Genomic DNA, 24383 nt, shown 5'->3' with positions numbered 1-24383 from the left:
TCAGACTGTTTGGGGGGAGGGAGAAAGGCATTGATTGGCATGTTGGAGTGGGGTGGGGGTTCCTCGCAGCTTCAGGAGGCTGCTTCCGATTTACCCGGAGCCCACTAGGAAAACTTCAGATAGCTGAACGCATGGGATGGGGCTTTGGGGGACAAAAGGGGTGTTTACATCGTTGGGTCCTATCCATTTCTCCTAGGGAAGCAGCGCGCAGGATTGCAGCCAAGCGGGAGCTCCAACTGACACGTATTATTGGCTGATTCAGTCCTTACAAGGGAGGGGGGGGAGACATGTCCTCAGGGGAGGGGAAGGGAGTCCATCGATACAGAACCAACCGGCTGGCACTGAACACAGATGTGAGGAAGAGACTGAGAAAATCAGAGAGAGAGAGAGAGAGAGAGAGAGAGAGAGAGAGAGAGAGAGAGAGAGAGATGAGAAGCAGCCTCCATTTATTCCTTTCCTCGCCCAGCTTTGCGGCTTGTCCCCCCCCCCCCCCATTTGTGTTGCTGGACATATTTCTCTGCAGTATCTCTTTCCTCGGTGCCAGATTTGTAACTAAAGGGACTCCAGTAGAATAAATCTATCAACGGGCTGAGCTTCCGAGTTCTTGGAGCTGCCTCTCCACCCACTCCCGCCTACCTCTGGATAAATCTTTCTCAGGCCCGTAGATCTCTCCTTCCGGGAGTGGGCTTTCATCTGTGACCCTGGTAGGACTCCAACGGTTTGGCTGCGAGTTTGTGTCTTTTATGAGTCTTGTCTTTGGCTTCAACGGGATCATAGAATCACAAAGTTGGAAGGGATCACCAAGGGCCATCTAGTCCAACCCCCTGCAATGCAGGCATCTCAACTAAATGCATATTTCCAGTCTATTATACCTTCCTCCTAGTCTTAATAGGACTCACTCCTGCAGCCTGCTTAGCCTTGGCGCTGTAAAAGAAAAGGTGCCTTGAAGCATGTGCAGAATGCCTTTCTCCCACCACCGAGTCACCACAACCAGACCCCACGTATCTGGGGTTATGGAGATGGGTTTCTTGGACAGAGGGAATAACAAAGAGGCACGTTTTCAACTGCAGGCACCTTTAGAAATGAAATCATTTAGCTGCAGTAGTCGCTGAGACCCATTTATATACCACAGAATTGGAAAGTGGGAAGATCCCCCCAAATTCCCCTGTGTTTTATCTCGGATATCTGGGTACTCTTCTAGGTATGAGCTTTCTGGAGGTCCAAGGCTGCAAAGAGGGGCTGAGAGGAGAGCTGGGCTCTTTATATTGGTTTTGTAATCCAAGTGTGTTTTGAAGGCTGCTATGAGCCTGCAAACCTGCGGCAGAACTGCAAATAGGGATGTGAAATGACGTATCCAGGAGCTCACCTCCTTTTATGCTGAGCTAACCCATCAGAAATCCCAGCTTTCTGAATGCATCATAACTCACTAGGATTAGACCCACGACTAAAACGCGCGCGGAGAAAAAAAGGGGGAAGCCCCCCTCCCCAATACATGATTGTGGGGGAGCGTCTGATCAGCTGGGACCGTACGCTGATGGGCACTTAAGGCATCTGCACTGGGTTATACTCGGCAGTACTTAAAATGCAATCCAGCTGCCCACCGTTTTGGTGGGCGCTGCCCCTCCTGCGCCTCTCTGGGTCCAGGAGCGAGCCTTCCCCGTGCGAGCAGCACAGAGCCGGCTGCCCCGCCAACCCACCGTCGAAAGGGTGCTGCGCGCCCTTTAAAACGCGCCCTCCACGTTTCTTCCTAGCCGACTCTGGGAATCCCCGCTTCCTTGGCAAGCGCGGAGCTCCCAGCTGCCAAGCGGAGGATTTTATTAGACGGCCGCAGCGGGAGCGGATGAGGGGGAAGGTGCTGACTCGGTCTGTCTGCAGCGAGGGATGGATGGATCCGGAGACTTTTTCTATTTTTCCCTTTTTTAAAACCCAGGCTCGGTCGGTTCACACGGTTTTCGCCGCGAGGACACCGGATTCCTGCGCGCCCTGGAAGCTGGCGCGCTCTCCCGACGGGGCCAGTCAGCGGGGGAGAATCTGTTTTGGCTCAGTTCGCCAGCAGCTGCTTGTAATTTAAAGCCCTGCTTCGGCGCTGACCATTAAGTGACAGGAAAGGCCTTGCGTCACTCTTGGAGCCGGCCCAGGCGCAGGGAGAGAGGGGGGGGGGAGAGAGAAGGAGCACGCTAGTAGGCCATGTTGGTAGTAGTAGCAGCCGCCGCCGGAGGAGCCCCCACTCCCGGGCAGCCTCCCGCGCATGGGAAGCCAACCCCCCAGCAAGCAAGCAAGCGAGCGCCGCTGCTTGGAGGGAGCTGCCTGGCTCCCTCCGTGGAAGCCAAGCGCAGGAGGGAAGCCGCCTCACTCGGCTTTTGCCAGCCTCCGAGCCGCGAGAGCAGCGAGACGAGCCGTCCCCGTCATCCGATCCCAGCCGCCGAGCCAAAGCTGAGCGGAAGCAGCCCTCGTTTGGTTCCAAGCAGGAACTGCCTTGCCCATACATGGCGCTTCCTGCCCTGCGCGCCATACATGGCCCTTCCTCGCGCGCCATAAAAGGCGCTTCCTTCCCTCGGCGGCTGCTGGCTCGAGGCCTGGCCTGGCCTGGCCCGGCCCAGCCCGGCGACGGGAGAGCAAAGGGAACAATCCGCCCGCGGGGTGAGGCGGGGAGGGAGGCAGGGAAAGAGAGAGAGAGAAAGAAAGGCGAGGTGACTGGGTTTGCCAAGCCCTTTATGGAGCGGCCCCGGAGGCCACGAAAGGAGGAGTGCTGGCGAGAAGAGGAATGGCTGTTTTGTTGCTGCCGCTGCTCAGGCCGTTGCCTGTTAGAATAAAAACAAAATAATGCCCCCCCCCGCCGCCCCGCTCAGCGCCCTGTTTTACCCAGAGGGGGTAATAGCGAGGTGAATAGAGGAGCTGTTCCTTGCATTCTGAGCAGATAGACCTCTCCTCTAGAATACGAATTTCCCAATAAGGCAGCTTTTCACCTCAGAAACCCATTTAAAGCCCCCACCCACAATATCGCAGTACAGTGGTACCTCGGGTTACATACACTTCAGGTTACAGACTCCACTAACCCAGAAATAGTGCTTCAGGTTAAGAACTTTGCTTCAGGATGAGAACAGAAATCGTGCTCTAGCAGCGCAGCGGCAGCAGGAGGCCCCATTAGCTAAAGTGGTGCTTCAGGTTAAGAACAGTTTCAGGTTAAGAACAGACCTCTGGAACAAATTAAGTACTTAACCCGAGGTACCACTGTACATCCAAGCAGTGACTGTACATGTCAACTCCTTTTGCCTCCAGGTGAGCACCACTAAGCTGCTTGTTTTTGTTTTTCTTCAGTCAGGGTTCCTCTAACACTTTGTTTTATGCCACCCCAATCTCTGATCAGTGCACTTACCCTGGATATCCAGGGTTGGTTTCCTTGGAATGAGAGACAGTGGAGACTGGTGTCTTTAGGATATATGGTTTATTTACACATGTATACAGCTTGAGCCAACCGTGGAGGGTGTCACAGCATTAACACCCCAAAAGGGTATTGTTTCTCCCATTCTCGCAGCTGCCCAGCCTGATTCTTGTTTCTAACTCACACACCTCAGCTCTGGTTTTGTTCTAGCTACCAGACCCGGGGAGGGGAATGGACAGACAGACACCCATTTGTCTTCTTGCACAGAGCCACTTCCTTTGTGGCCCTAAGGACCCATACTTAGGGGTCCATTAACTCACCAAGTAGTTGGCCTGGCTATTCCTACAATTGAATCCTTCACTAGATTTTAATCCTTGCTGGATTCAGGAATTGGAAGGCACTCAGGCCTACAGTTTAACCTCCTCTCCAAAAGCCTACAACAATATGCATGATGGGCAGAGTTCAACAGGTTAAACATTTACCCTCTGCAGGGCCCTGATGAGAAAAGATGACGTGAAATTTCTGCCTGTAAAACAACAACTGAAGGTGTAGGAGCCTAGCCTGAAAAAAAAAGGTAACAAGCAATGCTATTTTATATTAGCACGGTTACTATGTTTACCTGTATTTAGTAAAGAAGATTGGTAAAGCCTCACTGCTTCTCAGCTTTGTCTGCTCAAGTGTTGCAAGCCTTGGTCTAGAGGAGCAGCTCCCCAACATTTTTGTCCTTGGACCACTTGAAAAGTGTTAGCAATGTGTGCAAATTTCCAAGTGTGTTCAGGAGGCAACTGTCTTGTGAAGTACCCATCTTTGGTGCAAATTGCTCTCCTGTTGTATCAAGTGCTTTCCCCTCTTAATTCCCCATTACCAAATTTCCAAGTGTGGGAGAATTTATAATATACTGGTTGTAGTGGGGTTTATATACTGGTGGTTGTAGTATGCTATCATTGGGTAGTGAGTTAACACCAGCCTTCTCCAACTTGGTGCTCTCCAGAAGTTGTTGGACTTCTAACTCCCATCATTCCCAGCCAGCCAGTCAATGAATGCTCAGAGATGATAGAAGCTGTAGTCGAAAACACTGGGAAGCCTGACTTATACCACATTCTATACTCTGTCATACCATATATATATATATCCCTTATTGAACTCAATGAGAGGGAGTTTCCTTATAGGAGCTCCCCGACTGGAGCCTAGAGAGGGGCATTTCTGTGGCCTTGGGTGGGTGCAGAATATGATACAAGTGTAATTCTTGCCCCATCACCTCTGTCCTACACATAATTTCACCCTGTTTTCGCCACTCTGGTGGCATATCTTCGCAGGTGGAACAGCTCTGCCAGTGGAGTGTTCCATCAGTGTATTTTGAATGTTCCACTAGTATATCTGTCAGACCAGCAGGGTATCTCATATCCTGCCAGTGCAAGGGGGCTTCCACAAGATCATAAGCCTCTCAGTCTGCAGAACCTGAGTATAGTGTTACATCCCTAAATATGAGTTTCCAATAGGCTGCTGTAGGATTACTCCAAAGTAATTGGCTTGAGAAACAGTTTAAATTTATTTAGTGGGAAAAAGATGTTTTTATTGTTGCCAGAAATGGCAATTTCCTTTTTTTCAGATTATTGCTTACAGAGCTCCTAGGAGCAGCTCTTAAAAGATCCCTGCTTTAGGAGGGCCAAGAATAATATTGTGTAAGAGGCAGGGAGGAGGAGCAGATTCCATCTGTGTTTATTTTGGCCAGATTCTGTTAAGGTTCAGTAGTGATTGAAGCTGGCCAAAGTTGAAGGTTCCATCAATGTCCCTCAAGGAGTGTTAATATATTGCACTTATTGGGCCAATATAAGAAATGCAAAGAAAAACAACAAAACCGAAAACCCAAACCCTTCTGTTAAAACCAAACTGAATACTTGACTTTGCAGGTTTCATGTTAGGTGGTGCCAGGAGGAATGGTAGTTACTCCAAAGGGCTTTGTTGCTAAAATTTGTGTTTGGCACGTAAACCTGAATGACTCGTGACTGTCTTGTTAAAACTTGCTTTTAAATAATGAAGTATAAAAGTGTATGTGCAGATGTTAGAAAGTAAGAACTCTATGTTGACTTTCTCAGTATTAATCACCGGTAAAATGTTGCGTGGCAAAGCTCAAATGTTGCTTTAAAGGAGGAGGAGAGATACCTCTTTCTCTTTGTGTGTAGTAGATAAATAACACACACACACAGAGAGAGAGAAAGTGGTAATCTTTGTGAGGTTGAGAGAAAACCCAGCTCCTCCTCCTTATGCAACAGTCATGCAAAGGCAGGTTTATTTTTCTTTTGCCAGCATGCAGGGAGGCAATAAGCTTCTATTCCAAATGGAAAAAATGCCATGCATGCTTACCACTCCCAATTCTTTCTGGATTCTGCAGATGCAGCAGAACAGGGACCTATATAAATCTGGCGTCTTGACTGCAGACTCATAGAAATCTGTAGGACTCTCCTCTTCTATAACCTAATTTATTAACATTCAAGGTTATGATGGATACTTTGCCATTTCTCTCTTCCCTGCTTTAGCTGCTATATGAACACCTTACTATTTATTCTCACTCAGCATGATTGTCCATCAATGGTTAATGGTGGCTGGATCAAAGGTTTGATACTTTATGGAGCATATGGGGCATTGTGGAGCTATCTTACCCATAGACAGTGGCTTAAACTGTGCTTTGCATGAAATCTATTGGGAATCTGGAAAGGGAGTGCATGAGAACAGTGGGTCCAACAATGAGGCAAACAATTTGATGCATTCTTCAGCATCCCACAGCAGTGGGACTGCCAGATGTGAAGAGAAAGCCAAGTAGCTTAATTATCATCAAAGCTGTGTTTGATATATATTGTTCCATGCCACCCCAATCTCTGAGTGGTGTGATTCAAGGGGTCTTGGCACTCACACAGGATTTGTATTTCCTTTGGAAATTAGGCACAGTGGAGACTGCAGTGTCTTTATGATATATTGTTTATTTTTACATACTGTATATACAACCTGAGTCTACAGTAGAGGGTTTTCCAACATTCACATGAGGGGGGCTTGCTTCCTACAGAAGCATAGTATTGGATTCAGAGGCAGCCAAACAGCCATATCTGTCTCTTCTCACATCTTGTCCCAGCCTGCTCGCCAAGAGCTCTCGCTCACTTCTCCCCTGCTTTTCAAACCTCTTGCAAAAACAATTTTTCTTCAGCCTCCATCATCCAGGATGAAACCCTATTTTTTTTCTTTCTCTGCCCACTAGCACATACAGTTGGAGGAGGGCCCCCTTCCCTATATCACAGTCTTCTCCCCATTGATAGCTCCCCCCATGGGCTGATGACTGGCTGTCATCAGCCTTCATTCCATTTTATAGCTTCTCTCCCAGGTAATACCTTTTTCTGGGAAAAACAGGGTTAGCCTGCATTTTTACACTTCTAAATGCAACATTTGTCAACCCATCTTAATTCTCAAAGTACTGATTAAACCCCAAACACCCCAGAATCTAGTGGGAGTCAGGGCACCCACAAATCCATAACAATATACATCAAGTGCATTGCATTATCAGTTGTAATACAATATTTGATTAGCAGTCTGTTGAGCTCAAGAACGATATTATTTACTTCCTAAGATTTATTTTATTCATCTGGTGAGTCATCAAAGCTAACCACAACTGGCAATGAGATTTTAGTTGTTGACAGAAGCAAAAGTATTGTCAATGAGATTGGAAGTTTTCTTGATCTGAGAAATCAATCCTAAAACTTATGTGTTTAGCTTTGATACTCAGTAATATTGCTAAGGACTGTGAGACTATTTTTCTGCATGTGTGAAATCTCTCAAGAAATGCATTCCATTGGTGCAATTGAACAAATAACTAATATTAGCTTATATATGAGTACAGAAAACAGAAACTGGAAAGAGAGAGATATCATGGATATGTTTATTTTTAACTTGGATGTATAGAGATGCCAAGAATATTGAAAGGTAAAATATGAAAGCCTAGGGCAAAGACAAATAGTGCTCTAAGATCCAAGTATTCACCCCAGATTGGAATTCTGCTGAGGGCACTTGAGGCAATAGTGTGAGAGAACTAATTAGACCTCTGACTTTAATTTCAAACAGATATACCCTCCACCTCTCAGTGTAAAAACCAGGCCATCTGATGCTTAAATAAAATGAAACCAGAACAAATATTTTTAGTACAGATGCTGAAATAGCTAGCCATAGCCAAATTTCTCAAGTCTTGCAGGAGATGGACTCCTCTTGGGGTTTTATAGGAAATGAATGTAGTCATGGTCAGTCTTACTTTTAGGCAGAATGAGGTAGCTGCCTCACACAGGAGTTGCTGAGGGGTGCAGAATGGACAGACCTGTGTGTGCTGTATGACAAGACCTCCAGCCCCCAAACTAACTTGTTGCCCCCAGAAGATGCTCACTGTCTCATTGCAATGTTGAAACAAAACTCAATTGCTAGTCTGGTTGGCTTGTGTACATGGCATGGGGATATGTACCATCTTGTCCTTAGGCGGAAAAATATATTGGGCCAGCCCTTTCTGCAGTGTTTATAAAGTCCAAAGGTGAAACCTGATAAGAGCTACAATGAAAGAGATAACTAGACTCCTGGAAGAGCCTGACAATAGAGTAAGGAAACATGGGGAATGGAGATTTTGTAACCAACAAAAATATTTCTAGACCTTGCCAAAGACAATTCACTTGGTAGAAAGTTAGCAGGGTTCCTAGCACTGGTTACCCAATGTTTGGCAGAAAATGTATGGTGGAGTGTTTGCTTAGTGCACTGAGATCCTAGCTATTAGGAAAAGGCTTGTCCCTTTGAGGCAAAAGTAAATAACTTGGATACACTGAGAGAGGTAGTTGGTGAGACTTTCAGGGACTTGATAGAGAAGTCCCGTTATCGCTACTGTAGAGAATAAGCATACAGACATAGTGAGGACAGGGATGGGGTACCTGTGGTCCTTCAGATATTGTTGGACAATAATTTCCATCTTCCACTAGCCAGGGAGCTGATGAAAGAGTTGGAGTCCAACAGCAGGATTCTAGGATGCCCCGGTTTCCACATTCTTGGAAGATGGGAGTAGAGTTGTATTGTGGGGGGTTAATTAGAAGCAAGGAGAGATGGGGCTGTTGTGAATGTTAACACGGCAGACATCACACACTATATTGTTAAAAGCCAATAGCGCAGTTGATGGATGGGGAAGATCAGTGATTCTAGTACATGTTAGTGTCAATTCATTGGGAAATACAGTGGTACCTCGGGTTAAGAACTTAATTCGTTCTGGAGGTCTGTTCTTAACCTGAAACTGTTCTTAACCTGAGGTACCACTTTAGCTAATGGGGCCTCCCGCTGCCGCCGCGCCGTTACTGCTCGATTTCTGTTCTCATCCTGAAGCAAAGTTCTTAACCCGAGGTACTATTTCTGGGTTAGCGGAGTCTGTAACCTGAAACGTCTGTAACCCGAGGTACCACTGCATAGTTATCTAGTTCTGGAAGTCAAAGCTGTTACTCACAATTAATTTCACAAGTAATATTTTAAAGTGCATTCCTTCTTGAATGAGGCAATATCTATATATTTAGGGCACAAACCTGGCAAACAGAATTGGGAGACCCAAGCTGATTGTGCCTAAGAATATCTCTGAGGAAGGATTTGTATTCAAAATGTAGTGGGTTCAGTTAATGGATTTCTGTACAGCTGGAGGCTTATTCCTTTCTTTTTGTGCATTTGGTATATACCTATTCATTTTTGGGGTAAGTGGGTACCTTGGAAGTAAGCATTACTAAAGGTAGAGTTGTTCAAGACAGAAAAGGCCTTGCTGAGAACAAATCAGTGTGGTTCCTGTAAACTTAGGGAAGTCCTGTCTCACCAACCTTACAGAACTGAAAGTATAAATAATTATATACTTGGATTTCCAAAAAGCTGCTGACAAAGCCTTCTAACAGGCTTGGGAGCCAAATGCACCCCTCCTAGCCTCTCTGTCTGGCCCTAGGAACACTCCCTGGGCTTAGGAACTCTCTGCAGGCAACACCACTGCTTCACACCCCAAGTGTTTTTGCATGGTTGGGATGTGTCTGTGAACTTGGATAAGGCTTCTGGCTTATCAGGATGGATAAGCCAGGCTGATTACTATTCCCATTTTTGCTTTCGTCGCCACCCACCACTGGGAAGTGGCCCCCAGAAGCTTGCCAAGAGGCGAATGTGGCCTTGGGCAGAAAAAGGCTCCCCAAACCTGATTTAGAATATTGTGTGTGGTTTACATTGCCTTGCCTCAAAAAGGAAATTGTAGCTTTAGGAAGGTGCAGAAAGAGGAAAACCAAGAGATTAAGCAATTGACGCAACTCTCATATAAGGAAAGATTACAATATGTGGGTCTGGGTCTCTTTAGTTTAGAAAAGAGGCAAGTGAAGAAGGATATGGCAGAGGCTTATACCATTGCGAGTGTTATTGAAAAAGTGAAGTTAGTTCTCAGGAAAAAATAAAAGGAGTTATCCAGTGATACTGATTGGCAGACAGTTCAGAAGACAAAAGGTCAGATTCAGCAAAGCTCTTAGAAAACCTTAGGAAAATAGGTTCAAATGGCTTCCCAGGAATGACTTTGTGTTGGTGTATGTGCACTAACCAAATGTAGTCCATCGTCCATCCGGGAATCATACATGAGACAGACATTTGCTGTTGCCCAAAGAGGTATTAATTTATCTGCTCCAGGCATGCCAGGGGAACTTCTCTTCTGAAAGTGCCTACTGCCCATTATATTTGGTGCTTTATAGAAATAATTCTCAAACTTGTGAGATGTCCACCTTTTGGGGAGGGGCAAGAAGTGGAAGGAGGATCAAAGTTTCAGAGGGACCCTGGGGTAGTCCCTGGGGTATGCCATGGATCTTTCCTCAATAACCAAGACCCAGGTAGACTGATCACCTTCTGACAGTGAACATCCTATTGGATTTGTGTGCATGATCCCATCCTTACTTCTCCTTGACACCAAATGTGATTTGGGAAGAAGCAAGTTTAGGACAATCTGCTGTGCTCTTAATGTTTCCTGGAGTGTATCTGTAAAAGAGGTTCAGAGATATTCTCCAGTAATGCATATGTCAGATTACTGTCCTGATTCTCATGTCATTGGCTGCAGCTGATGGTTGCATGCATGTAGCTATATACACATAACTACATACAAGGATCTATGGATATTCACCCATGCAACAGATAACTAGTGCTGAGGAACTAGAAAGCAGTGAAAGTTTTGAAGCGAGCAGAGTTAAAAATAATACTTGAGAAACACTGCATAGATTCACCCGACAGGCAGGAATTATTTTGGCAAAGATTTCCAGAGAAACGAGGTAGAACAGGCCTGAAATTCTGGCTAAGAATTGCATACTTTTCTTTTAAAAGCCTGCAAACCATAAAATTAACTTAGCTTTTGGGAAAGCCAATCTACCAAGCACTTACACGTCCCTGGAAATTCTTTCTTGTGGCATTTCTTTGTTTACACTGCCCTCTTACGGCTTCTGGTAAAATAGCAGCTGTATCTAAATTTGTAAATATTTTATTGCGGTTCCTTACATTATTATTTTTCTCTCCTTGGTCCTTGTCTTGGAAAACCATGTATCATTATTGTATTGTTCCTTGTGCTGGACAAGGACCTGGGGACCCGGGTTCAAATGCCCACTCGGCCATGAAGCTCATTGGGTGATCTTGGTCCAGTCACTCTCTCTCAGACTAACCTACCTCACAGGGTTGTCGTAAGGTTAAAAAGGGAGGTTGGGAGGGGGAAGTGTGCATGCCACCTTGATTTATTTGGAGAAAAGGTGGAATTATAAATGTAATAATAAATAAATATTTTCGATCAGTCTGGTTTCACCTCAGATCGTATAAATCTTTCGCCTTCTTCCATGAAGTTTTCTGATCATCTTTTAAAGCCATCTGATTTGGCTGCTATCACTACATCTTGTGGGACCAAATTCAATGGTTTGGGTATGTGCTGTGTGAAGAAGTGCTTTCTTTTGTCTGTCCGGAATCTTCCAACATTCAACTTCAGTGGATGGTCCTGAGTTTCTAGTATTGTAAGAGAGGGCGAAAAAGTCCCTGTCCACTTTCTCACACCATCTTATCCCCCTTTACTCAACTTTTTTTCCCCAAAACTAAAAAGCCCCTTCAGCTTTGTTTGTGCAATGGGGCTTCTCCCCCTCTTCCCTCCGCATGTGTCCTGTGCAATCCCCAAAGCTGGCTCTTAGGGGGTTGGGAGAACCTCCACAACGGTGCATGCAGGGAGGAGAGGGGAGATCACTCCTTTGGAACAATCCCCTTGGTGTGATGTTGAATTCCTCCTTCTATTATTATTGTGCAAATATTATGCACATGTGTGGCATGGGTTTGTGCTCCCAAATACCCCTGCTCCCAGTTTGTTGTATGGATAAAATGGTGCATGTACATCACTTCTAGCTACTTGGAGGAAAGGCAAGATCTAGACATATTCAATGTGGTTTTGCTTTTTGGCTGTAGGCTAATGAAATCATACTTCTTGTGAATCCATGATGCATCTCGTGATTAAGTCCTGAGAGGTGCTGCATAGGGTCTACAAACAAGAGTGGTAGATGAGGAGTAGAGATCTTTTGCTGTTAAGCACTCAGCATCAGAGGCATAGCTGTGGAGGGGCTGGGGGGCAGGGCACACTGGGTGCCACACTGCGGGGGGGCAGTACTTAACGCCTGGGAGTGACACAGTGGCTCTGCGCTGCCCAAAATGGCAGTGTGGGGTTTGCATCCGCCTGCTGCCTCCCCCTCAGCCGCCCTACAGCTGAGGGGGAGGCGGCAGGCAGACTCTTTGGAGGCTTCTCACAGCATGCCCTGCCCCAGCTCACCCCACCCCCATGGGCGACTTGCCTTGCCCCCGGGCACAGGGTGTGCGCACTGCCCTGGGTGCCCGAGCGGCTAGGTACGCTGCTGCACAGCATCATCGAAGGGCAATGGGATATTCTTAGGGAACTTCCAGGGGACAGATGGAAAAGAGTTTCTGAAGTAATGTATAGCTGATTTTATGGCAGGGGGGGAGGAAAGGATAGATAGATAGGTGCTAGCACTCAGAATTTGTTCTCTTGAAGACTGATATTAGTAGAAACAAAATATGATGCCTTTTCTTTTCATTCTGATGGATGTACATGTAAAGCTGTGGTCCCTACAGTAGGTGTCTAATGGAGCAGCTAGCAGTGTGGCTTGTACAATCTGGACTTTGTAGAACACATCATGTGTATCCATTTGACACTGCAGCTTAGATTGCTTGGGAATTATGCTGGAGAGTTCAGCATATCCAGGAGGAGACACAGAAACTCTCACAGAACTGGGAAATTTGGTGGTTACTTTCCTTATGTACTCTGCCAAAGACAAAATGGTAGAGAAGCTAATTGAACAAAACAAACTAATCTTTTGGCAATCTGTGTGATAATTGACAAGGTTCTTATGGCAAATAGAAAGATGGCAAATAGAAAGAAATGGGGATGACAAATAGAAAGAAATGTTGAGTGTGTTAGGAACTGTCTAGGAAGACTAACTTCTAAACAGTGACGGCAGTATTCTTCATCTGAGGAACGTGGTTTCTTTTTTCGCTCCATCTGTTTTCTGCTTCCTAATGTGCTGCTGGCATGACAACTTTTCCACTGTCTATTCACTGCTTCTTTCCCATGACAAGCCATGGGAATCTCTCCTGAGTGCAGGAGTCAGTGTGGGATTGTATCTCAGTTTGATTCATCCCTTCTGGATGCCGTATATGTTGTCAGCTCTTTGGCAGTAGTCTTTCTGTGTTGAGAGAATAAGAACAAAGCAACTCTCTTCAAGGCTTCAGCGGTTACTTAATTTTGAGAGGCATGACCGCACACACGTAGCTTTTAAACTGCAGAAGCTATGGACTCTTACCATCGTTCCTTGGGGGTGCAATGCACAGGGCTTTGTCCATTGTACCTGGCTTCACAAATTCCACAAATCAGCTGACTGGCAGAGTTTGTGAAGTTGCATACATAAGGCCCCCATAACAGTTCAAGCTTCAGGACCACCAAAATGTAGGTCTGCCACCGGCTGCAGCCCAGCCCAGTTTCAGCTATCAGACCAATCCTCTCCTGCCCCTTTCATCTTGCCTAGCCTTGCCAAAGCACAGCAGTCCTTGTTCTAAGGTGCAGCAGGCCCCAAAGCTAGGCAGGCAAGCAAGCAGTCCCACCTCTCCTTCTTCCTCTTTTTTCCATCCTATCCTCCTTTCTTGTCACTTATACAGCCACTACTGCCCCCTTTTACCTCTCCACCTCTGCTTGCCAAAATGCCCAGGGAGCAGCTCCAGCGAGATCAGGCACTCCCTTTCTACAAATACCATTGGGGTGCCCAGCATGCCATGGGAGAAGGGCCCAGATAAGCCACTCCACCTTTTAACTTGCTGGCTACCACTGTCTCCTACCTAGGACACACTGCACTAGGCAGGGCCGGCAGGTGGGCATTGGGCAGAGCAAACCAAGAGGGTGGCCTGCTTACAGAGACTTCCCCATACCCTGGTCTCCCACTTTGCTTTGCAGTTCGTAGCCTATGTGGGTGGAAGTGCTTGGGCAGATTAGGGGTGTCGTCAGCTGTATACATCCAAGAAGCTAGAAGTGTGTTAGTGTGTTGGAGATCTTTAATCTGCCTTGATTTCCTGCTTTTCATGGTGTTGTGTTATCATTAGTATCATCTTACAGTACAATATCCTGACTACTAAAGTGATTTTTTAAATGCCTGTACTTGAATTTTAAACTAACAGGGCAGTATAAAGAAAAAGGACAACTCCTTACAGTGGTACCTCGGGTTACAGACGCTTCAGGTTACAGACTCCGCTAACCCAGAAATAGTACCTCAGGTTAAGAACTTTGCTTCAGGATGAGAACAGAAATCGTGCTCCAGCGGCGCGGCAGCAGCAGGAGGCCCCATTAGCTAAAGTGGTGCTTCAGGTTAAGAACAGTTTCAGGTTAAGAATGGACCTCCGGAATGAATTAAGTACTTAACCCAAGGTACCACTGTACTTATTTTCAAACACCAACCTATTTGAAGCCTTTTAAAAATTGCCTTTAGGGTGAGGGGGCAACACTGCTAACTTTTGCTCCCTATGGCACTGCCCCCCCCAAACTTGATAGCACCACCATTAGAAGTATGTGAAACATGGCTCGGCAGCTTTAGTAACCTTCTCCCTCACAGTATCCAAGAAACTTTTAAAAATCCTTAACTTGCTTATAAATTCCCTTTAGTACTTTTCAGAATAGTACCACAAAGTCTGGGAGGGGAAATGTACCTACACCATATCCTGCAGCAATGCTTTGCCATTTTAGAAGAGTTTCTACTTTATATTATGATGATGAACATAAGTATCTTAGCACCGTGTTAACAGGCCCACCTTATGTTCTTAGCCATAAGATGTGGTGATAGGCAGTGGCTTAGATGGTAAATTCAAGAAGGATAAGGCTATCAATGGCTGTTGGCCATAACTGCTAAACAATACCTCCATGTTCAGGGTGCCAGATACTGAGGACAAATGGAGTATGGTTATCCACCACCTATCACTGATAGGTGTGACCTTTGGCTCAATCCTGCCAAGAGGACAGTACTATGATCAGAGAAGGAAGGGAGAGGGGAGTCTGAAGGGAATGGCTAGACAACACTTTGTGCATTCCCACAAGTGACCACATGATGTCGCCAGGTGCCAAGGTACTCCTGATGTTTGCAAGGAGCACATCAATTCAAGTCTGAATAATTCTTAAGCAGCTGGCCCTCCAAAAAATTCCTACCGAAAATCAGAACAATTTTGTTTGGCAGGAAATGAACCTTGCTAGTTAGCAACAATAGATTTCTCTTTAAAGACAGTGTTTTTCATCAGATTAATTTTGAACCCTTCATTTTGTTTGTAATCTTTTTCTCCCTTTTTCTCCCTTTGTCATTTGAGGGGTCTGGTGTGTTGTTGTTTTACAGTGAATAGGAGGCCATGCTCAGCATTCCTCCTTTCTTATAAACCTTAATACAAGATCTCAATGTGGGCTGCTGAGATGTGTTTGTAGAGTTTTCTGACTCAGGTGCCAAGTTAAATTGGCTTGCCCTAGCTAGTGTATGGTGTTGGTGTATTGGGCCTGCCTTGCCACCACTGCCAGATACACACACACACACACACAGACACACACACACACACAGACACACACGCAGACACACAGACACACACGCACGCACACACACACACACACACACACACACACACACATGCCTATTGCAGATTAAACTTTGCCCCGTTCACTCATTGCTGCTTTATGCCCACCAGCTCAATGTATGCTTTGCTGCCAAGCCACCTGTTGCAATGTTATGGTGTATCGCAGTACTCGGCTTATGCTTGTTAGGTTGAAGACTTATGCATCAATAAAGAAGAGGAACTACATAACCAAAAGAAAACAAGGACACAGATCTCAATAAAGTTTTCATTATCTTACTATAATTTAAATAGAAATACATCTCATTCACCATAGTGGGTAAGACAGTATTCAGTTGACCTGTGTGCCTGCTCAGTCTGCTGCCAGCTGTTGCCTGTTGAGAAACAGCTTGAAGGTTCCACCTGCTTTTGCTTTTTTGGGTTCTCTGTATCTTTAAACTGGACTTGGATTGGTAGTGCTTCACACGGAGGAATCTTTCCGTCAGAAGACTGCCCTCTGACAGCCCTTCAAATAGAGATTTGTCCTCTGTAAAGGAGGGCACATGGGAACCCAGATTGGGGGGGGGGGGGATAACTGGAGATGCTTGGGCACTTTTGATTTACAATTAAGACCAGAAGGTAAAATATATATATTAAATAGAAGCAAAATCTCTTAAAATATACAGAAAAAAACAATTATCCAAAAACGTATATAGATACACCCAAGTTCTTTTTAAAAAACCAAAACCAAAAACTTGTCACAGCAGTTTTCTGAAGGCCTAAATGTAGGGAGAACTGCAGGGCCTCTTATGAATCTGAGACTTTGGTTGAAGCATGTTGCCTTGACCAATATAGTCCACAGAATAGACACTCTACCTGTAAAGGCTTTGGTTTGTCCCACCACAGATTTTACCGCTGCTTTGGACATTGTGCAGTTCATCACTGAAGGACGTGAAGGCTCATATGTATTCCCCCCCCCCCAAAAAAAATAATTTTTTTTATTAGATTTTCACATTTTTATACACCTTAACCAATTCAAACATTAAATTACAGGGTTCTCTTTGGACTCCCTCTCCTCCCTCCCATGGGTTCTTATATTAAAAGTTTAAGTTTTCTGCATCTTTTGCTTTATCCAACTATTGTATATCCCTAATTATCATAATCAATTTCACATTACAAATGTCATTACAACGCTACCAATAATTTTAACCATTTGCAGTGGGTTTTTTTAAGTAAACTACAAATTTACTCCAGTCTCTAACAAATACTTGATCTTCTTGGTTTCTGATCTTGCCCGTCAGTTTTGCCATTTCCGCATATTCCCTCAATTTCATCTGCCAATCTTCCTTTGTTTGTAGTAGTTCTTCTTGAAGGCTCATATGTAAGCCAGGTGTAATGCATTTAGGCCTGGTGATGACTTGTTAGCCGATTCTGAAAATGTTTTGGCTATTTTTATTTTTACTGTGGAGACTCACTTACAAAATTTTGCCTGTTTTTGAGACTTAACCATCACTTCCACACATCCATTTGCTTTCCCCTGTGGAAAAACCGCTCTTTGTTGCTGAATTGGAACTCTGAGAATCACAGAGACCCAGAATGTGGCTCAGCATAAGCCCTTTCCCGCTTCTACCTCTATTGCTAGCAGCAGTAATTCTTCCAAATACCAGTTGCTGGGAAACACAGAAGAGGAGAGCGCTGTTGCCCTCTGGTTCTGATTGCAGGCTTCCCACAGGCACCTGGTTGGCCACTGTGAGAACAGGGATGCTGGACTAGATGGGCCACTGGCCTGCTCCAGCAGGCTATTATGTCCAGGCGTTCATCTGAACATGTGAGGTTTACAACAGGAACAGGGGGATGTATGCAAGCCCTGCCCCCAAGGTCCTATGTTTAGGACATCCTTTCATACTTGCGCTCTTTGAACACAACGGTCTCGAGGAGGCTTTTACATGTGTTGTACAAAATGTTCTTAGAACTGCAGTAGAGAGCAGGTCAGATCCAATAGTGATGCAGACAGAGCGACAGTAGTGTTGGTGAAGCTACAAGATCATAATAATTTTGGCTGTAAGTCCTTGAAGACCTGCTCCTTCTGCCTTGCAGGCCTTTTTTCCACTTGGCCGGAAAGGGCGGGGTCCTGACTGATGCAAGCTACAAAATTGAGGCTGCTGAACAGACTATTGGGCTAGGGCGGCTGTTACGTGGGACGGGGGGGGGTATCTTTTTGTATCTTTATTTTAGATCTTGTGATTTATGTGGACATTATTCAATTTTTTATGTTTAATTATTATGACTACATTTATTATGTTGCTATTGTGTATATTTCATGTTGCAACCTGCCTTGAGCATGGTTTGAACTGTGGAAAGGCAACATACAAATAAAATTATGTATGTATGTATAATTCTGCTGGCTGTTTTGCTGTATTGTAGGAAATGCATTCAAGCCAGTTCTGTTTATACTTTACAGGGACTTCTGGCAGTGTTTTGGATCAGGGATGTGGAACATTTTTCCACCCTAAAGGCTCACATTTCCTTGGGCGTAATCTTCCAGGGCTTACAGGTTAGTGATGGGCAAGACCAGAGGCAAAAGTGGGGACGCAATAGATGTGACTCTTACCTTTCTATAGTAAGCTGCATTCCAGTCATGCAAAGAGGTTTCTTTGCAGCCACTCACATGCCTACATATCTCCAGCCTCCATCCAGGCAAGGAAGACACATTAATACAGTTCAAGAATACATTGAACTGTATTCTGGCAAAAGCAGCAAGTAGGGCGTGGAACAGGGCAAGTGGATGATACAGCCTGGGCAGAGTCCTGGGTGTCAAATAGAAAGGCTTAGGGCAGGGGTCTGCAACCTTTAAGACAAAAAGAGCCACTTGGACCCGTTTCCGAAGGGGAAAAAAACTGGGAGCCGCAAAACCACTGCAACATTTAAAACAAATATATCTCCGGAGCCGCGATCTGACAGCGGGCGGAAAGGTGACGTCGGGACGGTGCGTGACTAACGCATGCACCACCCCCATGCGACGTCACAGCCAGTACAGCGCCCGCCACAGTGGGGAGTGTCGGGACGCACAAGGCACCTCCTCCCCTCACTAGTATCCGCCCCGGAGCCGCGGCAGAGGTGTAAAAGAGCCACATGCGGCTCCGGAGCCGCGGTTGCAGACCCCTGGCTTAGGGGCACATTTTGCTCCCTGTTCTCAGGTTCTCCATTCCTGTTTTAAACAGACTTCAGGAAAGAAACTGAAATGGAGGAGAAGGGGAATGGTGGCATGGGTAAAATGGAAGTACAAAGAATGGATGCCAAACGTGACATGAGGACAGTGGATAAGCAGACACAAGGGAGGGAAGGAGGGAGATTGTGCTGTCAAGGCCAGAAGCAATCTGAAATACTCACTGCTCATTTTGCATTAGCTGACCTCTACCTCTCCACATCACACTGATGCCCTTTGCCTTGTTGTTGTTTCGTCGTTTAGTCATGTCCAACTCTTCATGACCCTGGACCAGAGCACACCAGACATTCCTGTCTTCCACTGCCTCCCGCAGTTTGGTCAAACGCATGCTGGTAGCTTCAAGAACACTGTCCAACTATCTTGTCCTCTGTCGTCCCCTTCTCCATGTGCCCTCAATCTTTCCCAACATCAGGGTCTTTTCCAGGGAGTCTTCTCTTCTCATGAGGTGGCCAAAGTACTGGAGCCTCAGCTTCATGATCTGAAGAAGAGTTTGGATTTGATATCCCGCCTTTCACTCCCTTTAAGGAGTCTCAAAGCGGCTAACATTCTCCTTTCCCTTCCTCCCCCACAACAAACACTCTGTGAGGTGAGTGGGGCTGAGAGACTTCAGAGAAGTGTGACTGGCCCAAGGTCACCCAGCAGCTGCATTTGGAGGAGCGGAGACGCGAACCCGGTTCCCCAGATAACAAGACTACCGCTCCTAACCACTACACCATACTGGCTCTCAGTGAGCACTCAGGGCTGATTTCCTTAAGAATGGATAGGTTTGATCTTCTTGCAGTCCATGGGACTCTCAAGAGTCTCTTCCAGCACCATAATTGGCCATTTCAAATCCCTGTTTTAAGCCATGGGGGTATTACTACAAACAACTGCATGTAAAATCCAGCTGTTCTAATAACATAGTAAAGAGTAGCATGTGAGGTTCCAGGGGAATTGTTTTCACATAAACTTTATTTTTTTGGGGGGGGGGATTGGTATCATTTGTTCACTTGTCAATATTTGTCCCCCGTCTTTGAGACAAATTACATATTTTTGTTAAAAGACCAGCAATTTCACAACTGAGTTATTTCCCAGCCCGCAGACAGATACCACCTCGATTCTGTGATCTGCTCATTTTCAATTTGTCAAATTGACAAATTCGTGACAGGCGTGTACTAGTTATGATAGCCATTTGATGCTTCCAGAATAAGAGGCAGCCCATCTTGGAGTACCATAGAGTTAATGTGCTCGTGCCTTGCTTGTGGGCTTCCCATAGGCATCCTGTTGGCCACTGTGGGTAGTAAGATGCTGGCCTGGCTGGGCCTTTTGGTTTTATCCAGCAAGGCTCCTCCTCAACTTCTTATGAACAAGCTGCCTGATTCAGTGGAAAGCCGTTTCATATGGGTTGCGTTTCTGAAAAACTTGGTGATGTGGACTGTGACCCACAAAAGTTTATTGCATAATGGATTTGTTGGTTTTTAAGACCCTTTGCTTGTATTTAAGTACAAAAATTACATTTCCGAATAACATCACTTCACTCATGGCGTAATTGGACTTGTGGGGAAATAGATTTCTAATTACTGTTGCATTTTGAATCTTAGAAAACTTCTAGTGCTCTACAGTATTCTAATGTAGTCTGGCACAACCATCATGATATTCCATTGCCACCTAATGGATGGCCTTGTGGCAATCTCGTTGCAAGGGAATTAGCTCTTCGGCGCTTTTTGTTTACAGTGAAATCAGGGCAGTAGTGTGCTGCAGTATCAGAAAGATACATTTTTGGCATCCGAAGAACTAAATGCAATGGGCAGTATCCAGCCAAACAGTTTCACTAGTGCAAGCACAGCAGAAATCCCCCCCCCCCACTTTTAGATCTGTTGTGGAGTTTTCCCCAACCCTCTGCAGCAGATTTAGAGGGCACAGGGTTGAGAGAGGAGGGAGGGGAAGTTCGGTTGCGTAGCCAAAAGTGCTTGCACCAGTGGAATGGCTGAGTTGGCTACCTCCCAAAATATTTAAAAAACAAAAACTGAAATACCAGGGCCTTGCCCCAGGGAGTGGCAGTCACCACTTCTCTAAAAGGGTGAGATGAGCACATTAGAATGCTATAGTAAGAGAACACAGCACTCAACGATCACAAAACCATGCAAGCATTTGTATCACTTATCATTAGGCACTGTCCAGGGGCCTGAACCCTGGGTTTTTTGCACCAGGTCCTGGATCTGTTGCCCCTCCCCCTTTAAAACAAACAAACAAACAAACAAACAAACAAATAAATAAATAAATAAATAAATAAGCAAGCGGACTTCGCTTACAGGGCAACTGAGCATGCCACAAAGTGTAGTGTTGGTAAGATGCCAACCATCTGTTACCTTTATTTGTTCGAAGGCAGTGCAGCAACTGGGGAGGGGCTTGTGATAGAGAAGCTTGTTGAGTGACCATGAAGCTTACTGTGTGATGGTGGGCTAGTCACTCCCTTGTAGCCTAACCTACCTCTTAGGGTTGTTGTGAGGGGAGAGACTCCATCAGGCAAGGCCTCCTTCCAGTTGCCTTGCCCCACCCCTTGGCCCTGGGATTCTTCATAAGGAAACTGTGCCTGGAGGAAGAACTGTGAGGGGAGAGACTTCATCAGGCAAGGCCTCCTTCCAGCTGCCTTGCTCCACTCTCCAATCTCTGCTTCTCATTTTGTATTGTATTATGTTGTGCACTGTGGTTTGCTGTTGTTTTATTGATTGGAGTTTAGAAATTATTGTAACTGTTGAGTGGATTTCTGTTTAATTTTGAAATGCTGATATTTAATATTATTCTATATTATTTTAATGAATGTTGAATGTTATTTTATTTGCATGTTGTATATTGTATTATGCATATTGTCTTATTTATATGATGTTAGCCGCTCTGAGCCCGGTGTTGGCTGGGGAGGGTGGGATACAAATAATATTTTTTATTATTATTATTATTATTATTATTATTATTATTATTATTATTATTAATAAAATATGTACAGTGGGAAGCCACAACCACTGCTCAGAACTCATTGACGAATAGAGTCCAATCTGCAGGCAAAGTACTGGGCCTAGAAAATCCTGTTGGCACCCTATAGCTCAAAACCTTGACAGCAAGAGCAAAACCTTGACAGCAAGAGCTAATGTTTGTTTGTTTTCCTTCCTTCCTTCTAAACTTGCATATATACAAATGTATACATATAAATGCATACATATAAATCAGCATATTTTATGCAACCGTGTCCCAAATCCTTTTCAGTAGTTAGCAACACACCTGCCTGTGACACTTACACAATCATATTCTGCACAGTATTAGCAGTAAAATAACAATGGGCGTGCTACTTGGAGAAGAACCACAATTTTCCTGTGAATGAATAACTGTGGTTTGATGCTAAGAAAACGTCTCTTCGATGGAAACACTTCCTTAGGAATCTTGCTTGCAAAACAAATGAGTAAAAACTGCACAGTTACTGTGGAAAAGGAAAAGGAAATGTCTTGAAATATCTTTACAAGAAGAAGCACAAAACAACATTGGTCTGATGGGGCAAACTGAGACGAGTAACAGCTTGAAGAGATAGTGGAGATCATCAAATGCCACAGGACCACTATATCTTTAAAACCTCACACTGCAGACATATCCCAGTCTCATCCTGATCACCAGGAATAGGAGAGTAGATAAGAAAACAGCAGAGGCCTCCTTAAAGAATTGGGGGGTGGGGGTGCATTTGAAAGAGCCTCTCAAAACCTTTAGGGGAGTGAGACATGTTTTAAGATTGTGAAATCCTGCCTTCGGCTATAGTTCCAGTTTAAGCAGGTAAGTGGTAGGGAGCCTGGGTTACCAGCAGCCAACAGATCCTTGACTGGAGTCAGCATTTCCACTATCTCTTTTGCCCAAGGCAAGAAAGATAGTGATGGCGGAGAGGGGCTGCAGGATTTTGTTCTAAATGTATTCGGTTTCCTTTTTCTAACCCAAGAGCAGTGTTGGAACATTTGAAAAATGCGAATGCCAGTGGATATCAAGTTCTGATTGGCACATTAGTCCAGGAGGTGCAGATTAACTTGGTTCATACTGGAATTCACAAACTGAATTCCTCAAGCAACCGCTCCCATAGCTAGACTACTGCAATGTACTGTGTGGGGGGATGACTTTGGAGACTGTTTGGGAACTACAGCTATGGCAAAACACTAGATTGCTAGCTGGCGCCAGATTAATAAAGAAGGCCTTCCCCGTGGCAGAGGCAAAAATCTTGGGGTCTCAAATTTCAGTGGTGTTCTGTGTGATGCCAAAATTCGGTGCCCCTCTACCTATCTTGCTTCATTGTAAACCATAGTTGCAGCACCCGCAAGGTTCTGCACCCAGTGCAGCTGAACTGGTCACACTCTCCTAAATCTGCCTCTGAATATGATGCCCCCCTGGTCTACGGAACTCTCTTCCCAATAAGCCTTGAGTGATACCCAAGTTATTGCCTGTTTGGCACCAGCAGAAGATCTTTTTATTTCCCCATACTTTTAACATCTGATGAGATTTTAATACCCATTCTAGTATTTCATTTTCACGCTGACTTTCCCCTGCTGTTTGTATTATGGAAGGAGTTCTGTGTCTTCATGTTCTCTTAATTTTGCAGGTATACTTGAAATTACTGGAGACAAGACTGGAAACATGAAGCCATGTCTGGAGCCTGCAAGTCTGCAAGATACAGTTCAATCTAGTTCAAGCATTTAAATGTGTATGAAAGGTCTGGTGCTTATTATGAATCTTTAGTGAGTGCATTCTGTCTCTCTGTCTCCAGCCTCTAACATCACTTTTGTTTTCTCCATGAATTGATTTAAGTGACATAGCAAGTTTAAATTCAGTTGGACTGGTTAATGAGAGGAATATATTATTTTGCACTTACCTGTATGAATGCCTGCAAATTAAACAATTTCACGTTCCTGCAAGCAGATCATCCCCGTTTGACTCACAGCCAGGCTCAGTATCTTTCCAGCTGCCTGCTATGGGAGGACCATATGCAAAGCCAGGTGGACTACTTCCCAATTCAGGAGGGCTTCAGGTAGCACCTGTGTGGTCAGGACTAAGCTAACCATTGTACGAAGCATGAGTGAAGGATATCTCTATTGTCTAACAGGTGATGATGCTCCTGAGTATGAATAGCAATCTTTGCTCTGTCCATCAGCTAAGCTATTCTATAAGTCTGTATAGTATAGTAGTAACCATTTCATGACCATGCGGCAGGAGAACCAGGGCCCTCCGCTATACATTGGGTGATGTGAAAACCTTTTCTGCTACAGAATAGTGCTTGTGTAGCCTTTAGTACAGCAGTACAGATGCCTCGCTTTCCAAAGGAGGCGTGGTAGGGTTGAGACCACTGTTCATTGGCATTGCACACATCCATTTAATTGGCCATTATCAAGTGGTGGTGCTGAGCTACATATAAAAGTGGATGAGGGTGGCAGAAAAAAATGGTCAGCTGGCAGTTTTGTACCGGACATTTCAGAAAGGGAGGAGGAAAAGGCAGCAGCAATCTGTGTTGTGTGCACGTTTGGCTTACTATGAAGTTAAAAGATCTAGGGCAAGTTGCAGGTCATCAGAACCGTATGCAGAGCATAGAATATTGTTATGCTCACC

At 45.1% G+C, this 24383-nt stretch overlaps 1 long non-coding RNA gene across 4 annotated transcripts; it reads left to right on the top strand.

The window, feature by feature from the left end:
- Nucleotides 1-1850: 1850 nt before the first annotated feature.
- On the top strand, nt 1851-23695 carry LOC308582614. 4 transcript variants are annotated; one of them, XR_014005755.1, is made up of 3 exons: nt 1851-2882; nt 18012-18104; nt 23383-23695. It is a non-coding gene; the product is annotated as an uncharacterized lncRNA (long non-coding RNA). The 4 variants fall into 4 exon arrangements; XR_014005756.1 differs by having other exon boundaries at nt 1853-2640; XR_014005757.1 differs by lacking the exon at nt 1851-2882 and adding an exon at nt 2891-3279.
- Nucleotides 23696-24383: the final 688 nt, after the last annotated feature.

Source organism: Podarcis bocagei, assembly GCF_964188305.1.
Source record: "Podarcis bocagei genome assembly, chromosome: 2".
In the NCBI taxonomy this organism is placed as follows: domain Eukaryota; kingdom Metazoa; phylum Chordata; class Lepidosauria; order Squamata; family Lacertidae; genus Podarcis; species Podarcis bocagei.
This window is presented reverse-complemented; position numbering and strand designations above follow the sequence as displayed.